At 35.8% G+C, this 19,303-nt stretch overlaps 1 pseudogene; it reads left to right on the forward strand.

Annotated features, from left to right (window-relative positions):
* The window catches only part of LOC113922308, a 63,784-nt pseudogene extending 46,421 nt beyond the window's left edge, over positions 1–17,363 (forward strand).
* The last annotated feature ends 1,940 nt before the right edge of the window (positions 17,364–19,303 follow it).

A 19,303-nucleotide genomic window follows, 5' to 3' on the forward strand; every position in this document is an offset into this window, starting at 1 on the left:
AGAGAGAAGAGAGAGAGAGGAGAGAGAGAAAGAAAGAAAGAGAAAGAGAAAGAAAGAAAGAAAGGAAAAAAAAGAAGAAAGAGAAAGAAGAAAAAAAAGAAAGAAAAAAAAAGAAAAGAAAAAGAGAAAGAAGAAGAAGAAAGAAAGAAGAAAAAAAAGAAAGAAAGAAAGAAAAAGAAAGAAAAGAAAGAAAGAAGAAAAGAAAGAAAGAAAGAGAAAGAAAGAAAGAGAAAAAGAAAGAAGAAGAAAGAAAGAAAGAAAGAAAGAAGAAAGAAAGAAAGAACTGTCTTATCACTTGAGCCATATCTTTGCAGGAGATTGTATGGGGCAAAGATTGGGGAGATGCACCTTGGAAGTAGGCACACTGGATTCAGTTCATAAACCACTTCTTAAATTTTATGCTGTGTATATTACCCTGACTATATGTCTTTACTCATGATGATAAGAAAGCTGCTGGGTTACAAGGGACATCTTTGTCTTTTTCTTCTATGAGGTGATCTCTCACCTATTTATCTCTGTTTAATGAAATCAGTAGGTGCAGAGCTTCTTGCAAAGGTGTCATTTTATGTCTCTCCTTATTCTGTCCTGCCTGCACTCTGTGCTGTTTTAGTTTCAAGCCATGAGTCACATTCGTGACTTCCACATGTGTCACCGACTTGTGAGAACCCTGAATGCAGCTTGATTGTCTGCAAGGGCATGTTGCTTTCATGCCCTCTCAGTATTTGCTCTGAATTTTATTTCTTATATTGAGTACTGGCAGTGTAGATGTTTTACAATTCTATCAAAAATTGAGTAGTCTATGTGGATCATTCTTTTGTAGTTTTCAGTTGGTTTCAGGAGGGAGAGGGGTAAAAATGGCTTTCATTTGCCATTTTTATCTGAAAGTCTCCAGATTGTTTCTTAGCTGAGTCATATAACAAAAAGATAGTTGCTTGGGAACAATTTAATCACACACTTTATATAAACTAGTAACTGAATTTTCTTTGGAGTTAAGTTAAACATTATAATTAATTGAAAATACAACATACCAATTTCAGTTTAGTGTTGATAACTTGAGCCTTTTCATACAGGGTAAGTTGTGTTTAGCCTAAGAAAACATGGTCTGCTTCTCAGTTCAGCTGTCTTGATTCATTTTCAAATCCACTCTGGCTGTAGTCGAGGAGCTGCTGAAGAATACTATCTTTGACAATCATCCATAGACAAGAGAGCCTTTATGGAAGCTCAGGTTTCCAGTGGAGTAGTTCCAGCAGACTGCTGGAGCAAGAAAACATGAGTTTGGATGCTTTGGAGTGGTTGAGAGGAACAGTTTGGCTTTGCCTATATAACCCCACCTCCAAGGTAGCACAGTGCAGTGACAAGAGAGATTTTCTCAGCTCTTGATTTCTCCCATGGGGAAAAGTGAGAACATGTGAGTGAGTGCCAGTTTCCTCAACGCTATGGAATGTTGCCAAAGAGGCCCATTTCTTTATCACTCATTCATCGTACTGAGTCATGAGCTGCATGACTGGAGGATAGGAAGAGGTTGGGAGAATGGCCTATAGGACTCTTGGTAGGCACAAAAGGGATGTGGATCCTACTAACTGTGTCACAGATTCCACCAAGAAATCCAAAAATGAGCCACTAGGAACACTTCACCCACAGATTCCTCTAACTTTCCCAAGGGCATCCCCAGCATAGCCACCTCACCTGCCCACACTCCCATCCTATGGCCAGTTCTCTGTGCATAATACTGATGGTGGCAAGAGCAAGCTTCAACAGATATCTAGTGAATATATGCAGAAAGCTGGGTAAAATTTGCAAGCCTGGGATAAGGAACAGACTTGAGCTTCAGCTCCACCCTTGGGAAAGCAAAAGAGAGGCTTTTAGCACCCAGTCTGGTGCATTACAGGATTAAGACAAGGCATACAAGTTAAAGAATTCTGCCTCAAAAGAAGGAGAGCAAGAAGCATGGAGTACATGTGTCCCTAGACAATCTAAGAAAGTCTCAGACCTCTTAAAGGGGCTGACAGAAGGTGTTTCTCTCCAGATATCAGTAAGTAAAGACTGGAGGAGGTGACTATGACTTTAAATGCAGACAGCAATGCACTATTTCAAGGAGCATGAAAGATCAGGAAAACATGACACCACTAAGGGATCTCAATAATCTTCCATTAACCAATCCCAAAGACATGAAAGAGATATTTGTTTGTTTATTTAACACATTTATATTTATTTTTATTAATATAATAAAATATTAGTTTTATTTTTATTATACATTTATTTATCCTTGTAACACTGGAATAAGTCTATAGGATATATTTATCCTTGTAACATTTAAGGATAAAGAATTTAAAATAGCTATTTTAAGGAAGCTCAAAGAACAGGAAAACATATAAAGGCAATTCAACAAAATCAGAAAAACAGTACATAAATAAAATGAGAAGATTAACAAGGAGATATATCATAAAAAAGAACCAAAAAGAAATTGTGGAGCTAAGGAATACACTGAATGAAATGAAAAATGCAATGGAGAATATCAATAACAGATTAAATGAAGCAGAAGAAAGAATCTGTGAGATAGAAGACAGGAGCTTTGAAATTACCCAGTAAGAGGACTAGGAAGATAAAAGAATGAAAAATGGTGAAGGAAGACAATAAAAACATAAAAATAAATAATCTGTAAATTATTGGAGTTCCAAAAGAGAGAGAAAGGGGGCACAAAGCTTATTTTAAAAAAAATAATGGCTGAGAACATCCCAAATCTGTGGAGAGATTTGGATATCTAATTTCATGGAGCCCACAGGTCACAAAATAAACTCAATTTAGAGAGATCTTCTCCAAGACACATTATAGTAAAACTGTCAAAATTCAAAGAAAAAGAGAGAATATTAAAAGTAGCAAAAGAAAAGAAGTTGTAACTTACAGGAGAATTTCATAAGGCTGTCAGTGGACAGATGGTTTCCCTGGTGAATTCTATCAAACATTTAAAGAAGAATTAACACTGATCCTTCTCTAATTCTTCCAAAAATTTGAAGAGAAGGGAGCACTCTTATACTCAATATACGAGACCAACATTATACTGATAGCAAAGCCAGATAAGGAAACTAAAAAAAGAATATTACAGGCTAACATTCCTACTGAATATATATGCAAAATTTCCCAATGAAATATTAGCAAAATGAATTAAATTGCATAGTAAAAGGATCATACACCATGATCAAATGGGATTCATCTCTGGGATGCAAGGATGGTTTAACACATGCAAATTAATAAATGTGATACACCACATTATGAAAGATAAAAATCACATGATCATCTCAAAAATGCAGTAAAAGCATCTATATGTAAAAACATATTTCCATTATAAAACTTCTCAACAAGTTGGGTTAAAAGAAATGTACGTAAAACATAATAAAGGCTATATATGACAAGCCCACAGCTAAACAATCCTGAGAAAGAACATATCTGGAACCATCTCATTTCAAAATTTCAAACTTTACCACTAAGCTGTAGTAATCAAAACAATTTAAAATGGTATAAAAATAGGCACATAGACCAATAGAACAGAATTGAGACCCCAGAAATAAACCCTTGAATACATGGTCAGCTAATATTTGACAAGAGAGCCAAGAATACTCAGTGGGGGAAAGACAGCCTCTTCAATAAGTGCTGACAGGAAACTAAATAACCACATGCAGAATTAAATTGGACTCCTATCTTACAACACTCATAAAAATTAACTTGAAATGGGTTAAAAATTCAAAGGTAAAACCTGAAACCATAAAACTCGTAGAAGAAAATATATGGAAAAAGCTCTTTGACATTGGTCACAGCAATGATTTTTTAGTTATAACACCAAAAACACAAGCAACAAAAGCAAAACTGAATAAGTGGGACTAAACTAAACTAAAAAGCTTCTGCACAGCAATAAAACAAATGACAAACTGAATGATAACAACCCACAAAATGGGAGAAAATATTTGCAAATCATATAGCTGATAAGGAGTCAATATCCAAAATATAAAAGGAACTCATCCAATCAATAGTAAAAAAACAAACAATCTAATTTTAAAATGGGCAGAGGAACTGAACAGACATTTCCCCAAAGAACATATACAAATGGCCAACAGGTCCATGAAAGGATACTCAACATCACTAATCAGGGAAATGCAAATTAAAACCACAGTAAGATACCACCTCAAACCTGTTAGAATGGCTAGTATCAAAACGACAAGAGATAACAAGTGATGGTGAGGATATGGACAGAAGAGAACCCTTGTGCACTACTGGTAGAAATGTAAATTGGTGTCATTATGTGAAATAGTATGTAGGTTCCTTAAGAAATTAAAGATAGAACTACTATATCCCAGCAATCCCACTTTTGGATACAAATCCAAAGGAAACGAAATCAGAATCTCAAAGAGATATCCATACTGCCATGAATATTACAACATTATTCATAATAGCCAAGATGTGGAAACAACCTAAAAGTCTGTCTATAGATGAATGGATAATGAAGACACAACACATTTATACATATGATAGAATATTATTTAGCCATGAGAAAGAAGGCAATCTTGCCATTTGTCACAATATGGATGGATCTTGACGACATTATGCTAAGTGAAATAAGCCAGACAGAGAAAGACAAATACCATATGATATCACTTATATGTGGAATCTAAAAAAGCCAAAGTCATAGAAGCAGAGATTAGAATGGTGGTTGGAAGGGGCTGGGGGAGCAGAGTAAATAGGGAGATGTGGGTCAAAGGATACAAACTTCCAATTATAAAATGAGTAAGTTCTGGGGATGTAACATAGAACATGGAGATTATGGTTAATAATATTTGATATGTACTTGAATGTTAGTAAATCTTAAATGTTCCCACCACAAAAAAGGAATGGTAATTATGGGAAGTGATAGAACTGTTAACTAACCCTACTGTGGTCATCATTTCACAATTTATGAGTATATCAAATCCTGACAACAAATAGCTTAAACTTACACAATGTTATATGACAATTATATTACAATAAGCTGGGACAAAATAAATGTTGGTTCAAATTATTTTTGAACATTATATAGGAAATAAAGCATATCTGTGGACCAGAAAATTGGTCTGAGGGTTCCTGTGTCTCCCTCTGATACAGTCATAGCTATTTTTGGCAAGTTTGTCTCCCCGCTCTGGAATATAGATATTTTTTTCTTCACATTTCATCATCTCTTTTGTAAATGCTCTCTCTCTAGCTGTTCATATCACTTCCTATGGTAAATAAATTTTACCTCTAAGCATTTAAAGAGATCTTGCACTATACACACTCTAAGAGCTGTTTTGTAGTTACTGCTCTTTACTGAACTCATTATGCATATATTCAGATGTTGGAGGGCTCTGTCTGCTATTGCAGTAAAAATTGTATCCAAGTGAGATTTCATCCTTCCTCATTCAGGTCATGAGGAACAAAGCTAGGTATTCCTACCAGGTAACACTGCCATTTGGCAAGAGACCTAACTAGTTTCTTTGAAATGCAACACTATGCAGATCATACCACCAGGGGGACAGCAGGAATGTTCTATCATTAATTCTTGGAATTTCAGCTACAACTTCCTTTAAAAAAAAAAAAAAACTAAGCAAATGTTTGTTCTGAGCTCCAAATATATTTAAAGTGGTTTTAAAATATCTAATGCTTGCAATATATGTTAAGATATATGTCACTTTCATTGTTAATTATTTATATAATGGAAATGTCTTGATTTGAGAGTTAGGTTTCCATTTATCCTCAGCAATCCTGGTTTTTGCATGCTTTTCAACTTTGTGAATTATTTTAAAATAATTTATTTATTTTTATTTATTTAAAATAATTACTGAGGAAAATATGAGCCATTTAAATTGGAAATCCAGTCAATTACTCACAGTTATATTTCAAATTGTGATTACACAAACCTCTGAACAACAACAACAACAAAATTACAATACCAAATGCTGACAAAAATATGGAATAACAGGAACACTCATTCATTGCTGGTGGGAATGCAAAATAGTACAGCCACTTTGGAAAACAGTTTGGCAGTTTCTTACCAAGGTAAACATAGTCTTACTATACAATCCAGCATTCACACTGAGTGTGAATGGTAAAGAAACTGGTAAAGAAACAATAATCAAAGCACATTATCTGACTGTTCAGATGATGCAAAATCCTCAGATTCTTATAGCCCTTCAAGAAAGATTTGATGTCTGCTAGACACACAATGTATACAACAGTATACATCGAAAGTTTGCTTTGGTAGTTAAAAGACAAGTGAATACTCTCAAAAACCTTCAAGTTAAATGTGCACAGATAGAAGCCAAATTTTATGAGGAAGCTCATTATCTTGAAATAAAGTATGTTGTTCTCTATCAGCCTCTATTTGATAAGTGATTTGAGATCATTAATGCAATTTATGAACCTAAGGAAGAGGAATGTGAATGGAACCCAGATGAGGAGGATGAAATTTCAGGGAATTACTGAATTTTGGTAGACTGTTTTTAAGAATGCTTATTTGTGGGGTGTCTGGGTGGCTCAGTTGGTTAAGCACTGGACTCTTGGTTTCAGGTCTGGTCATGATCTCAGGGTCATGGAGCCCTGCATGGGGTTCGCACTCAATGCAGACTCTACTTGTCCCTCTCCCTCTGCTCCTCCTCATACACACACTCTCTCTCTCTCTATGCCTCTCTCTCTCTCATAAATAAATAAAATCTTAAAAAAAAAAAAGAATGTTGACTTGCTCAGTGATATGGCTCAGGAGCATGATGAATCTATTCTGAAGCACTTCAGAGATTTTAAAGTGAAGTTCTCAGACACTGGCCAGCCCATGAGTTTTGTCCTAGAACTTTCCTTTGAACCCAATAAATATTTCACAAATGAAGTGTTGACAAAGACATGAAGGATGAAGTCAGAACCAAATGATTCTTAACCCTTTTCTTTTGATGGACCAGAAATTATGGGTTATACAGGGTGTCAGACAGATTGGAAAAAAGGAAAGAATGTCACTTTGAAAACCATTAAGAAGAAGCAGAAACACAAAGGATGTGGGACAGTTCATACTGTGACCAAAACAGTTTCCAATGATTCTTCCTTTAGTTTAGTTTTTTTTTTTTGCCCTTCCTTAAGTTCCCAAGAGTGGAGATTTGGGTAATGATGCTGAGCTATCCTTGCTGCAGACTCTGAAATTGGTCACTTTTTATTTAAGTGTTTAATCCCAAGGTCAGTGTTATACTTTACTGGAGCAGCTATTGAAGATGATGATGAAGAAGAAGAAAAAGAAGGAGGAGAAGGAGGAAAAGGAAGGGGAAGAAGAAGAGGAAAGAAGAAGAAGAAGAAGGAGAAGAAAGAAGCAGCAGGAGAAGAACAACAAGGAGATGAGGAAAATGACCCAGACTATGACTCAAAGAAGGATCAAAACCCAGTAGAGTGCAAGCCAGCAGTGAAGCAGGATGGTCTACCTTCTGCTTCCCTGGAAAGGATGAATTTAGATCCTTTGATAAGCCTATTTCAAGTTTTTATTGTTATTGTTTGTTTGCTTGTTTTTGTACCCTAAAATAAAAATATTGAATATAATTTTAGTTCTCTCACACACACATAAAATCTAGTTAACATATAATGTCGTATTAGTTTCAGGAGTAGAATATAGTGATTCATTACTTACATATCAACACCCAGTGCTCATCACAAGTGCCTTCCTTTTTTAAAAATAAAATTTTACTTATTTATTTGTGAGAGATAGAGAGAGAGAGGGTGAGAGAGAGAGAGAGAGAGAGAGAGCATGAGCAGGGTGAGGGGCAGAAGGAGAAGCAGGCTCTCTGCTGAGCAGGGAGCCTGATGTGGGGCTCGATCCCAGGATGCTGGGATCGTGACCTGAGCTGAAGGCAGATGCTTAATCCACTGAGGCACCCAGGTGCCCCTATAAGTTGCCCTCCTTAATGCCCATCACTCATGTAACTCCTCCCCACACCCACCTCCCCTTCAGCAACCCTCAGTTTGCTCTCTATAGTTAAGAGTCTATTTCATGGTTTGCCTCTCTCCCTTTCTTTTTTTTTCTTTTCCCTATGTTCACCTGTTTTGTTTCTAAAATTCCACATATGAGTGAAATTATATGGTATTTGTCTTTCACTGAATGACTTATTTCACTTAGTATACTCTCTAGCTCCATCCACTTTGTTGGAAATGCCATTTCCCTTGTTAAATGTTCTGCACACAATCTGTTTGGGAACTATACATCGGCTTCGTTGACATGATATAATTTTCCAATGGTCCACTTTAGCACTGTTTATTCTTCCTTGCAGCATTTGTCTCCATTTCTAATTTAAATTTGCTTTACGTGTTTATTTGAATATTTTCTGCTCTACCTCTACTCTGTAAGCTCTACAAGAGTGGGGATCAGCAACAATTTTTTCCTTACTCTTCTATTTTATTATTTGCTATTATCTGACATAACGGTAAAAACTCAATACATATTCTATTGAATGAATAAAATAGTGAACAAGTAAATGAAAGATTGAGTTTTCCAATGTGTTCTAAGAAAAAAATCATAGTATAGAGAAAGGAAGAATGGTAGACTGTAAGAGGATCTAGGAATAAGTTTAACCAACGAAAAGAACCCTTGTTTATTCTTTTCCTTTAGAATATAAAGCAGTTATATTTCGGTAACAGATCTATTTTCTCCTGAGCTGTAAGTCATTTCAAGGTATGTTGCCATTCAATGGAGTCCGTAGAGCTGTTGTCTTTGTTGTTAAAGAATTGTGTAGGCCATGACAGTGCAACTTCTGTAGCAGAGCAAAAGGAAGACAGAGTGTTCAAGCTCTTCTTTTTATTATCAGTCAGGGAAAGAATGTAGGGCCTAGATAGAACTAAGAGGGGTGAGGATCATCATGTGATACAGAGAAGTAGCATACAAAGCAACAACGAAGGACTAGTCCCCAGATAAGACCCCTATTTCTCAAAACTACTAAAAGAAGGTGAACAATATGGGAGTGGTTAAATCTGGTTAAAGTCTTCAATAGTTTTTGCTGAAAATAAGTACCTTTCTTTTTCTCATTCTCAGCTAATCATCTTTCCCTTTAGCTTACTCAGAAAACAGAAGCACAATTTCATGGCTTTTGAGATGCATGAAGCCTTTAATGACTGAGGTCAGTAGGTAACACAGGAAATTATAGGTGATGTGGATTTAAATGTGTTAGAAATAAAGGTGAAGCAGTCCTGCAATTATGTATAGAGAGTTGTCTGAGCGCCCTTGCTGCTGTCGTGTTGCCATTACCATATAATGCAAGTCTACAACTGTTTATTTACTGTTTTCAAAGGATGCAATAAGCCCTTTTAGCAGCATGGCATTAAAAAAAAAAAAAAAAAAAGACAAAACAGGTAAATTCTCAATGACAAATTAAACACTGAATTTTTGTGCATCAAGATGGTGAATGATAAATGTGTAACTTGCACTAAATGGTTATCTTAACCGTTCACCTGGAGGCCATGGTTCTATCATTGACCGTTTTAAGAGTACAAAACAAAATTCAGCCAATGTAGCAAGCCCATCCACGTCAGATGCTATTTTTATATTAAGCAGATATTTAATATGATAATTTAAACACATGCAATGTCAAAAGTTGTGTTTATATATTGCTCTATGAAGCAAGACGTTTTGTTCCATACAAATGAACCTATTTTCTATTTTAAGTCTTTTTTGTGCATGCATGAGAAATGAGGTGATAGCTGTTACTGTGTTGCCGCCATTCATAGATTTTTCTCAAATAGTGAAATGGTACTAGTTTTATATCAATCAAGAGACGTTTCAGGGGTGCCTGGGTGGCTCAGTTATTAAGCGTCTGCCTTCGGCTCAGGTCATGATCCCAGGGTCTTGGGAATGAAGCCCTGCATCGGGCTCCCTGCTCAGCTGGGAGCCTGCTTCTCCCTCTCCCACTTCCCCTGCTTGTGTTCCCTCTCGCTGTGTCTCCCTCTGTCAAATAAGTAAATAAAATCTTTTTAAAAAAAAAGACATTTCAAACAATAAATTCATTAAACTCTAACAAAACAGCTGGATGGATCTCATCCAATTTGGAAGCCCATTCTGTCAAAGATGAAATATCTAACATTAGCATTATTATAAATGTATATATCCAGTTAGAAAAAAAATGATCCTGAAAATACTTTAGTTTTTGAAGGGACTAAATAAAATAGGGTGACCTAACTGTCAAAAATGCATGCAAACACACATGCATACACACACACACACACACACACACACACACAAATAACACTCTACAAAAATAAGAGTAAGGAGTTTACAAGGAAATACTGATTGTTGAGCTCCTTCCACAAATGACTTAAAACTAGTCTAGAAATAAAATAGCAAGTAATTAAGGAACAATGTCCAAAAGCCACAATATGTGGTAGAAAAACAGCAGGAATCTTATTAAAAAGAATAGACCAGGAAATTGAACTAAGAATGGGATTTATAGATATTGAAAACTCTATTGATTTATTTTCTACTTTCCCTAAATAATTCTTGACAGAGCATCACTATATAACCAAAAAAGGGTACTATCTATTTAGTTGAATGTCTATATATAACAATTATCTTCTGCCTGTATCTATTTAACCAACTGACATGACTGTGTCAGTGATCAAAAGAGGCTAGAGGTTAAAATACATTTTTTGGTACAACTCCTAATTCTTGGAATGACTTGACTAAGAATAACTAAAATAACATTTGTTTTAAAACACAGCCTTAATGACCTGGACCTTTCCTAAATTACTACTAAATTAGCACTGAAAGACAATATTATGTGATATAAAACAGATTATACTATAAACATAATTAAATTTGGGGAAGACTAATAAAAATACAGTAAATAATTTCTAATAAGTTGCTTTGGATAGAATGTCTTTTTAATTGTTCAATATCATATATATATAAAACTAAATATTCCCTTTAAAATTTAAATCAGAAATGCTGTGTGATTTACAGTGAAAACCTGCATAAGTTCAAATGGGTGAGGTTATTTTGTGTTAACACAAATCCTCAAATCTCAGAGGCCTAACACAACAGAAATTTGTTTTTTTGCTCCTATTACCTGTCTAAATCAGGGGAGTGGTGGGCCTGTGTACATCACACTCTTTCAATTACTCAGGCTGATAAAGACTCCTCCTTGACTCATGTATCCTATAAAGGAGGAAGATTGGCAAATCATCCACTGACTCTTAAAGATGCCAGAACTAAAACTTTTACCATTTTCAGTCACGTATTTTTTTTTCTTTTTTGGCCAGAACACATCAAATAGACCTATCTAAATTCAGAGGAGTAGAGGGATGCCTGGCTGGCTCAGTCGGGTAGTACAGTATGCAACTCTTGATCTCCCGGGGTTGTGAGTTTGAGTCCCATGTTGGCCATAGAGATTCCTTAAAAAAATAAAAAATAAAAATAAAATTTCTTAAAAAAAAAGTAGAAAGCACAATTCTATCACAGGTTCAGAAAGGAGAACCAATAAACAGTGGTGATAATTCAACTTTCTAATCACTGAATATTCACTTCACTTCCCTTTACCTGTGAAATACATTCACGAACTTCCCAAGAGAGAAAATCAAAATTCCATTTAGTTACAGCATCAAGCTCAAAGCTCAGGATCTCTGGGTAACAGATGAGTGGTAGTCTTTATATTAGGTCCCGCTATGACTCCTATTGTTAATTTATGAACTGCAAGGGCAAGTTACATATGTACCCCCAAACTCAATACACACTAGCATATCAGGGGTGAGATAATGCAATAAACACTTGTATTCAGAAAAGGAAAGATGAGTGCTACGGAAGACCTGCTGAAATCAGCTGGGCAGATGCAAGCATGTTCTCTAGTTAAGCCCCTCTTCTGTGAGTGGGTCCTCTAGTCCATGGACTCTGCCCTTTGGGAGGTTCTTTCTTTCCTTTATGGTGCTTGCCTACATCTCTAATGAGCATTGAAGAATGTGCCCTCTTTAAGGTCCTAGAGAATGACTAGCCTAAAAGACATGGAAAAACTTTCAATGAAAGATCTCATTCCTAAATCTGAGAATCTTCCTTAAGATCTTCCTTAAAAACCTCAATGACCTCCATATCTATATGCCTCCAGTGAGTTCTATATACCAATTATTCTCCTTAGATTTCTCACCTCCCACTTCCCCTTTCTATTTTAACTTAAATGTGGATATTTTAATAAAATTTAAACCTTATATCTCTTTTTACTGAGCCATTTTGTCCAGTTAAAATACTTTACTAGATGTCATACTCTTAGATGGCTCTTTACCATGAGACATTTTAATACTTTCAGAGATTTTAACAATGATTGTGACAGCCATACTACTCCAATTGTCTTTGATATGTAACAAATTATCCCTAAATTAGTGGTGTAAAACAATAACTATTTGATTATGTTCACGGATTCTATGGGTCAGGAAGTCAGAAAAGGCACAGCAGACATGACCATTTTCTAAGGGATCTGGGGCCTCAGCTGGACAACTGGAGCTGAAGGGTGCACTTACAGGATAACTTCTCTACTTAGATGGCTGATGATAGAAAGTAGAATGGAGGTTTTCAAGGGCTGGTGGGAGGGGGAAAATGGAAAGTTACTGTTTCATGGGTACAGTTTCCATCTGAGAGGATGACAAATTTCTGGGGATGGATGGCACACAGTGAATATACATAATGCCACAGAACTGCACGCTTAAAAATGGCTTAGGTAAACTCTATGTTATGTAATTTTACCACATTAAAAAAAAAGGCTAGTGCTTGGGCTAGGATGACTGAAAAGCTTGCTTAGATGGAACTGTTTACTGGAGCATCTAACACCTGGCCTATGTGGTTTGGGCTTCTCATACTATGTTGGCTGTAATCTGCAGGGGCCATTCCAAAAGGAAGCCTCCAGACAGTGAGCGTTTTGACCTACTCTTGCAAGTCATAGAGCATACCTTCTGCCACCCTGTATTGGTTGAAATGATCACAAACCCATCCAAATTGAAGAGGAGGGGTAGTAGCCCCTACCTTTCAATGGGAAGAATGGCAAGGAATTTGAGACTATGTTTTAAGAGTGCCGCATGTACCCTTGACTTAACCCTTGTGACAAAGCTCAGTTTAAATTAGCCTTTGTCGTTAAAGGTGTTCTCTATTTCATTTTCTACTTAGATTTGTGAAGGAGTTTTATATTCCAGAACTGCAATTCACCAAATTTCTGAAAGTCCCTTTTTCTTCTTCGGTTGCCAACCTTTTTAACCTTTTTTTAAATCCCTTTTTTATCCTTTTTTAAATTTTTTATATTTTTTTAAAGATTTTTATTTATTTATTTGACAGAGAGAGAGACACAGCAAGAGAGGGAACACAAGCAGGGGGAGTGGGAGAGGGAGAAGCAGGCTTCCTGTGGAGCAGGGAGCCCAATGAGGGGCTCGATCCCTGGACCCTGAGATCATGACCTGAGCCAAAGGCAGACGCTTAACGACTGAGCCACCCAGGCCCCCATTATCCTTTTTTTCAAAAAATATTTTATTTATTAGAGAGAGAGAGATAGAAAGACAGAATATGAGCAGGGGTGCAGGGTGGGCGGGAAAGGTGTGGGGAGAGGGAGAAGTGGGCTCCCCACTGAGCAGGGAGCCAGATGGATGCAGGGCTCCAACCCAGGACCCCCCGATCATGACGTGTGCCAAAGACAGAGGCTTGACCGACTGAGCCACCCAGATACCCCCATTCTTTTTATCCTAAGCTACTATCTCTCATAGTCCCTTGCCCAAAGGCTACCAACAACTAAAACAGATACCAGCGTTTATTTTTCCAACCATCTTCTCATAGGCGTTATCCTTTCCAAACAAATAACTGAGAATTTTGCTAAATATGTTGCCACTACATAATGGATTGTAATATTTTTTCTAGACTAAGAATATAAGGTTCCTCAATGCTCTTTCAACCCACTTATTAAGGCAACTCCCCATATTTTAAGCCACTTTGTGTATTAGTCAGGATAGATATTACGTGTTATAGAAAATAACTTTAAAAATTCAGTGAAATTTTTTTTCCTAACACATCTCCTGTCCAACTCAGGTCATCAGGGAAGCTCTGCTAATGTTAGTCACTTCAGGAGGTAGGCTGATGGAGACCTCATTTCAATACAAGTGGTGAATCAAGACCTGACTTTTAAAGCTTCTGCCTAAAAGAGCTATTTGCCTCACTTCTGCTCACATTTAATTGGCTAAAGCAATTTACTTAGGCACACCTAACTTCATAGAGCAAAGATGTTCAATGTTACTATGTGTCCCATAAAGAGGAGAACTGGAAACATTTATTGAACTGCACTAATGACTAATAAAGGGTTCTAAATGATAAGGTCTACAATATCTAAATTCGGTTATTTGTATTTTGATGCCCTGTTAAGTAGATTCAATGGCACTGTATGACTGGGAATAATTACAATTTTAATTTTATTCAAATGTAATATACTTATGTAGATTTTCTTAACTGTGGATATATAATTTTTAAAAAGAAAGGAAATAAAAATTAGAATTCCCCCAAACAAAAAAGCATTTCCTGACAAATAGGATTCTTAAATGCTGGAAATTTTTTCTAAAGAAAATTATGTTTTTCTCTGAAGTATCTGCTATCAGAGAATGGGATGATTATGCACACTGAGCTTTCTGAAATAGTTTGCATGTAACATTAAGACTAAACTGGTATTACTGTTTAACCTTCTCAGATACTGCTCCTTGGATAGTAAATTGGTACAATCTTTCTTGAAACTAATTTGGCAATATGTATCAATAGACTTAAAATATTTATTTTACTTGACCTAGTTATTTCACTTGAATCTATATGAAAGAAATAATCAGAGGCTAAAGTCATAATTTTGAAGATTTCTTGTATTTTTATGCTTGTGTGCATATATATATATGTATGTGATATAATTTTGTATATATGTATGCATATTCTATAGATACTCATGAAGAGAAAATACATAAAAATATCATTAGTACTTATATATGTGTTTTAGATTCATGGTAACTTTGGGTTTTTTTTATACTTTTGATGCTGTAAATTTTCTATAAAGTGCAATTTTTTCTTTTATAATTTAGAAAATCAATCCCTAGGGGCACCTAGGCGGCTCAGTGGGTTAAGGGTCTGCCTTCAGCTCAGGTCAGGATCCCAGATTCCTGGGAATCAAACCATGTCAGGCTCCCTGCTCAGTGGGGAGCCGGCTTCTCCCTCTCCTCCAGGCTTGTGCTCTCTCTTGCTATCTCTGTCTCTCTCAAATAAATAAATAAATAAAATCTTAAAAAAAATTGATCCTTAGTTAAATTAGTATCACTCTATTGAACTACCTATCCCTTTGAACCCATTATCTTTAATGGATCTTTCTATATTATTTTAGCACTAAGTATGCAAATCAACTATTTGCCATTGTATTATCTGTCCAGGATGCAGGAAAAAATAAAAATATTTATTATTATATAATATCTTTTATCAGGATTATGTGTCATCATATCTATTAGAGACAATAAAAAGATAAATTGACCAACATTATCTTTGTTTGTTGGAGGAAGAACCCTAGATAAAATTTACAATGGAGTCTTCGGCAACTTGTTTTAGGAGGTTCCCCCCCATTAATGAAATTCCAGGTTTTTAGGCTTTACCTTCAGTCTGTATAAAGTCCCACTTTAGTACTTTCCATGATTTTTCATTTTTATCTCCCCAAAAAAGCTATCTTCTAATAGAATTGGTTATGAAATACTCATTTTCTTTTGTCAGATTTTAGTCACCTGGTATTAAAAGTTGTGGTTATATAATTAGTGGGGAAAAAATGGTGGTTCTGTTTTAATCAGTGAATGACAGAGAAAAATTCAGGCCTCTTTTAATTTCAACAAAGTCCCACAAAGATATTATTTCCCCATTAATAAATAATTCTTTTTATTTAGGTCTGTAAAAGCTGAGATCGACATATATATTTTTCCATAAGAACAGTAAGTTATAAAACTTAGAAATTAGTAAAAATTACATTTTTATTAGAATTGCTCTCTGCATAACGTTTGCTTTTTCCACAAAGAACCTTTAAATCAGTTACAATTATTCAAATTCAGTGAACAAAGGATAGCCCTTTTACCATTTTGTTTTCTTTGAAAAATATGTTACAGTAAATAATACATTTTAGCATGCACACGATAAAGAAAAACAGGAAACGTTTGGAGTATCTATCCCTTTGTACGACAGATAGCCATTACCCACAAAATAATTCTATTCCGTCCGGCATCAAATACGATTTGAGAGTAATAACATAATTGCATAATCATGATATAAAACTATTAGTATGCTACTTCTCTGAAAGCATCATTGCTTATTTAATTTCTTCCTCCTGCTTTTACTTTAAAAAACTTTTATGTCCCTAATTGAAATGTGAATCTAGAAGCAGCTGTCAGCAATTTCTTTAATAGGTAAAATTATTTTTGGCATCTGCCACCTGAACTCTTGGCTCTATCACACCACCTCCTGCAGCCTGTCTTCACCTCCATTTCTGTCTCCCACTCTCTGTTGATACCTTTGCCTTTACAATAAATTACCAGCTATGTCATTTGTTTCCTTTTTAACCTTTCACAAAACCTGTTCTTTAAACATGAGCCTCTGCAATATAGATTTCTAACTGTAGCCAGTGATAAGAATTACTGGAGTGACAAAATCAAGTGCTTACAGAGGCCAAAGCTGGTGTCTTTTAAAGGAGCGAAGTGGCCTAGTGAGTTCAATAGTCATGGCCAAAGAGGTAAATAAATGGACGGGAGGGGCATGCAGAATCTGATAAAATAGTAAAGAATGAGTAGAAAATTAGCTACTTCACAACTAAGGAATGTTTAATAATCATTTTTTCCAAATCAGGAAGTAAAAAGTTGGAAATAAAAATTGGGTAATGGGGAAGTTCTTTAAAATGCCCAGGAGGAGTGTGATGAACTGGTGTTATGATGTAAGAAATTTACAATTCCATTGTGGCCTAGAGGCCACAGTTGCCCTAATCAAGAATTCACACTCTGAGAGTGTCTGCTCTCCTGTAATCTAAAAGGCAGCTCTTACAGGTGTTTCAGTTATCTTGACCTTCCATCAGCACCTGAAGCTACACTAATTAACATAACGCAAGTTAGCATGCTTATCCATTGGTAAGACTTAGTGGTTTATCCACCACTATAGAGGCCTTTAGAAAGGAACGTTCATTGGGAAAATTGCTGTGCTTTTATTTAACTAAATTTGTGTACCTGTTGCTGATTAGGAGGACCTGACTCCAATTAATGGCTACCAGAATCTTATTACCAGACCATGGTCATATTTGCCTCCGATAAACCTTTCATGCGAGGCTTTCCGATAATCCAGAAATGATGGAGAACTTGGTCCTCACTCAGTTTATTGCAAGACAGATTGTATAGCTGTTGTTTGTTGGTTTGTTTGTTCCTGGCTACCTAACAAATACTGTGTGTCAGACTTTATTCTGAGGCTTGTTCCCATTAGAAGCTAGTAGTGACAGTGTAAGGGAGAATAAAAAGGAAGGGGAAGGAGGGAGGGAAGGGGAAGGGGAGAAGGGGGAAAAAGGCCTTAACAGTTAATGTATTTCCTAACTGAATTAGGCTGGTTCACAAAAACTGGTTTGCAAAAGTAAAAGCAAAATAGGCAGGAACTTAAGGATCCCCTGTGGACATGGCAGAATGTTCAATACAAACAAGACTCAGTAAACTTCTCACATTTTTTATGACAAGTGATAGTTTTGGAGCAAGGCTCCCAAAGTTAGGTGCTTACTCTTGGCACAGAAACTGGGAGATAGGATGCTATCTTCCTTGATGATTACATTTCAGAGAAAGAGTTCAAGGAAAGACCTTCCTGATCCTAAAGTTAGCGAGAAGCTTATTCAGCTTTTTAAAAAGACTATATATATTTAAAAGAGAGAAAGAACTTACAAGTTTTCTGAAGTAACTGCTCTTAGAGAAGGGTGGAGGAGAGAAGTCTCTTCCCTTACTTTGAACAAGGAGAATTAAACCCCTTATTTTTATTTGTATATGCCCTTACACATCTCAATATTTCTTAAGCACACTAACATTTGAGAACACTGATTTAAGTCACTGTTTAAATATTTTATTTCTGCAAATAAATTTTGGATTCATGGGGCTAATCTCTGTGTTTATATAGATAGAGGGACCAGACAGATGTTATAATTTATAAATAAGAATATATAAAAACTGTTGTTTTTTTCCAGGTTAGGAGGGACAACAATTGAACCTCTCTAGGGCAGAACAGAATTTGCATGTCTATAGACAATTATCAGTCATTGCTATCAGTTACCATCTTAGTCTATTTGGGCTTCTTTAACAAATATACCATAAACTGGTAGCTTATAAACAACAGAAATTTATTTTTCACAGTACTGTAGTCCAGAAAATCCAGTATCAAGGCACCAGCTTCCCCGATCACCATTTTTTCTTTGTAACTTCACACTGTGGAAAAGGCAAAGACACTTTGTCAGGCTGCTTTTATAAGGTCACTAATTCCATTCATGAGGTCTCTGCCCTCATGACCTAATCACCTCTTAAAGCCTCCACCTAGTAATACCATCACCTTTGGGTTAGGTTTCAACACATGAATGGGCGTGGGGGAACAGACACAACACACAAACATTCAGAGTATAGTAGTTACCTGCAATGTACAGCCTTTCCAAAATAGCTCAAAGACAATGAATGAGTTGATGATTCAGATAATCTGGAGGGGTGTCCTCCAGAGGTGCATAATTGAAGTATATTTTTTTTCCTACAAGATTAGTGATTTCAATTTGAAATATATCATTGATTCGAGACATGATCTTTTAATTTGTAAGGTATTAGATAATTTGATTATTGGTATGTAGTAGTTGAGTACTTTAAAACAAGCTGATTTATTCCATGTATATATTTGATTTATTAGATTTGTAAGAATTGCTCTGACAGCTTTAATGATCCTTCAATTCTACACACATTTTACAACTCTCAGAGCTGGAATTATAACTGAATACCCTTTCCACATTACCATTCAGGCCCTCCAAATTACACATAAGAATTAGAATGGTACTGTCTTTTGTCAGTTTCTGCAGGGGTAACCTGGAGGATGACCACAAATTAGAGAGAGAGCTTCCGATAGTTCAGACATATAGAAGAGTGTTTCTCAGTCTTCATTCTCCTACAATTTTATGATTTTGCTGCCATAAATAAATACCACTTGTACTATTATTTATGTAGAATTATGTCATATTTATGTATTATTTATGAAGTTTAATTCAATATTAAA

This window comes from Zalophus californianus, chromosome 9 (assembly GCF_009762305.2).
Source record: "Zalophus californianus isolate mZalCal1 chromosome 9, mZalCal1.pri.v2, whole genome shotgun sequence".
Lineage (NCBI taxonomy): Eukaryota > Metazoa > Chordata > Mammalia > Carnivora > Otariidae > Zalophus > Zalophus californianus.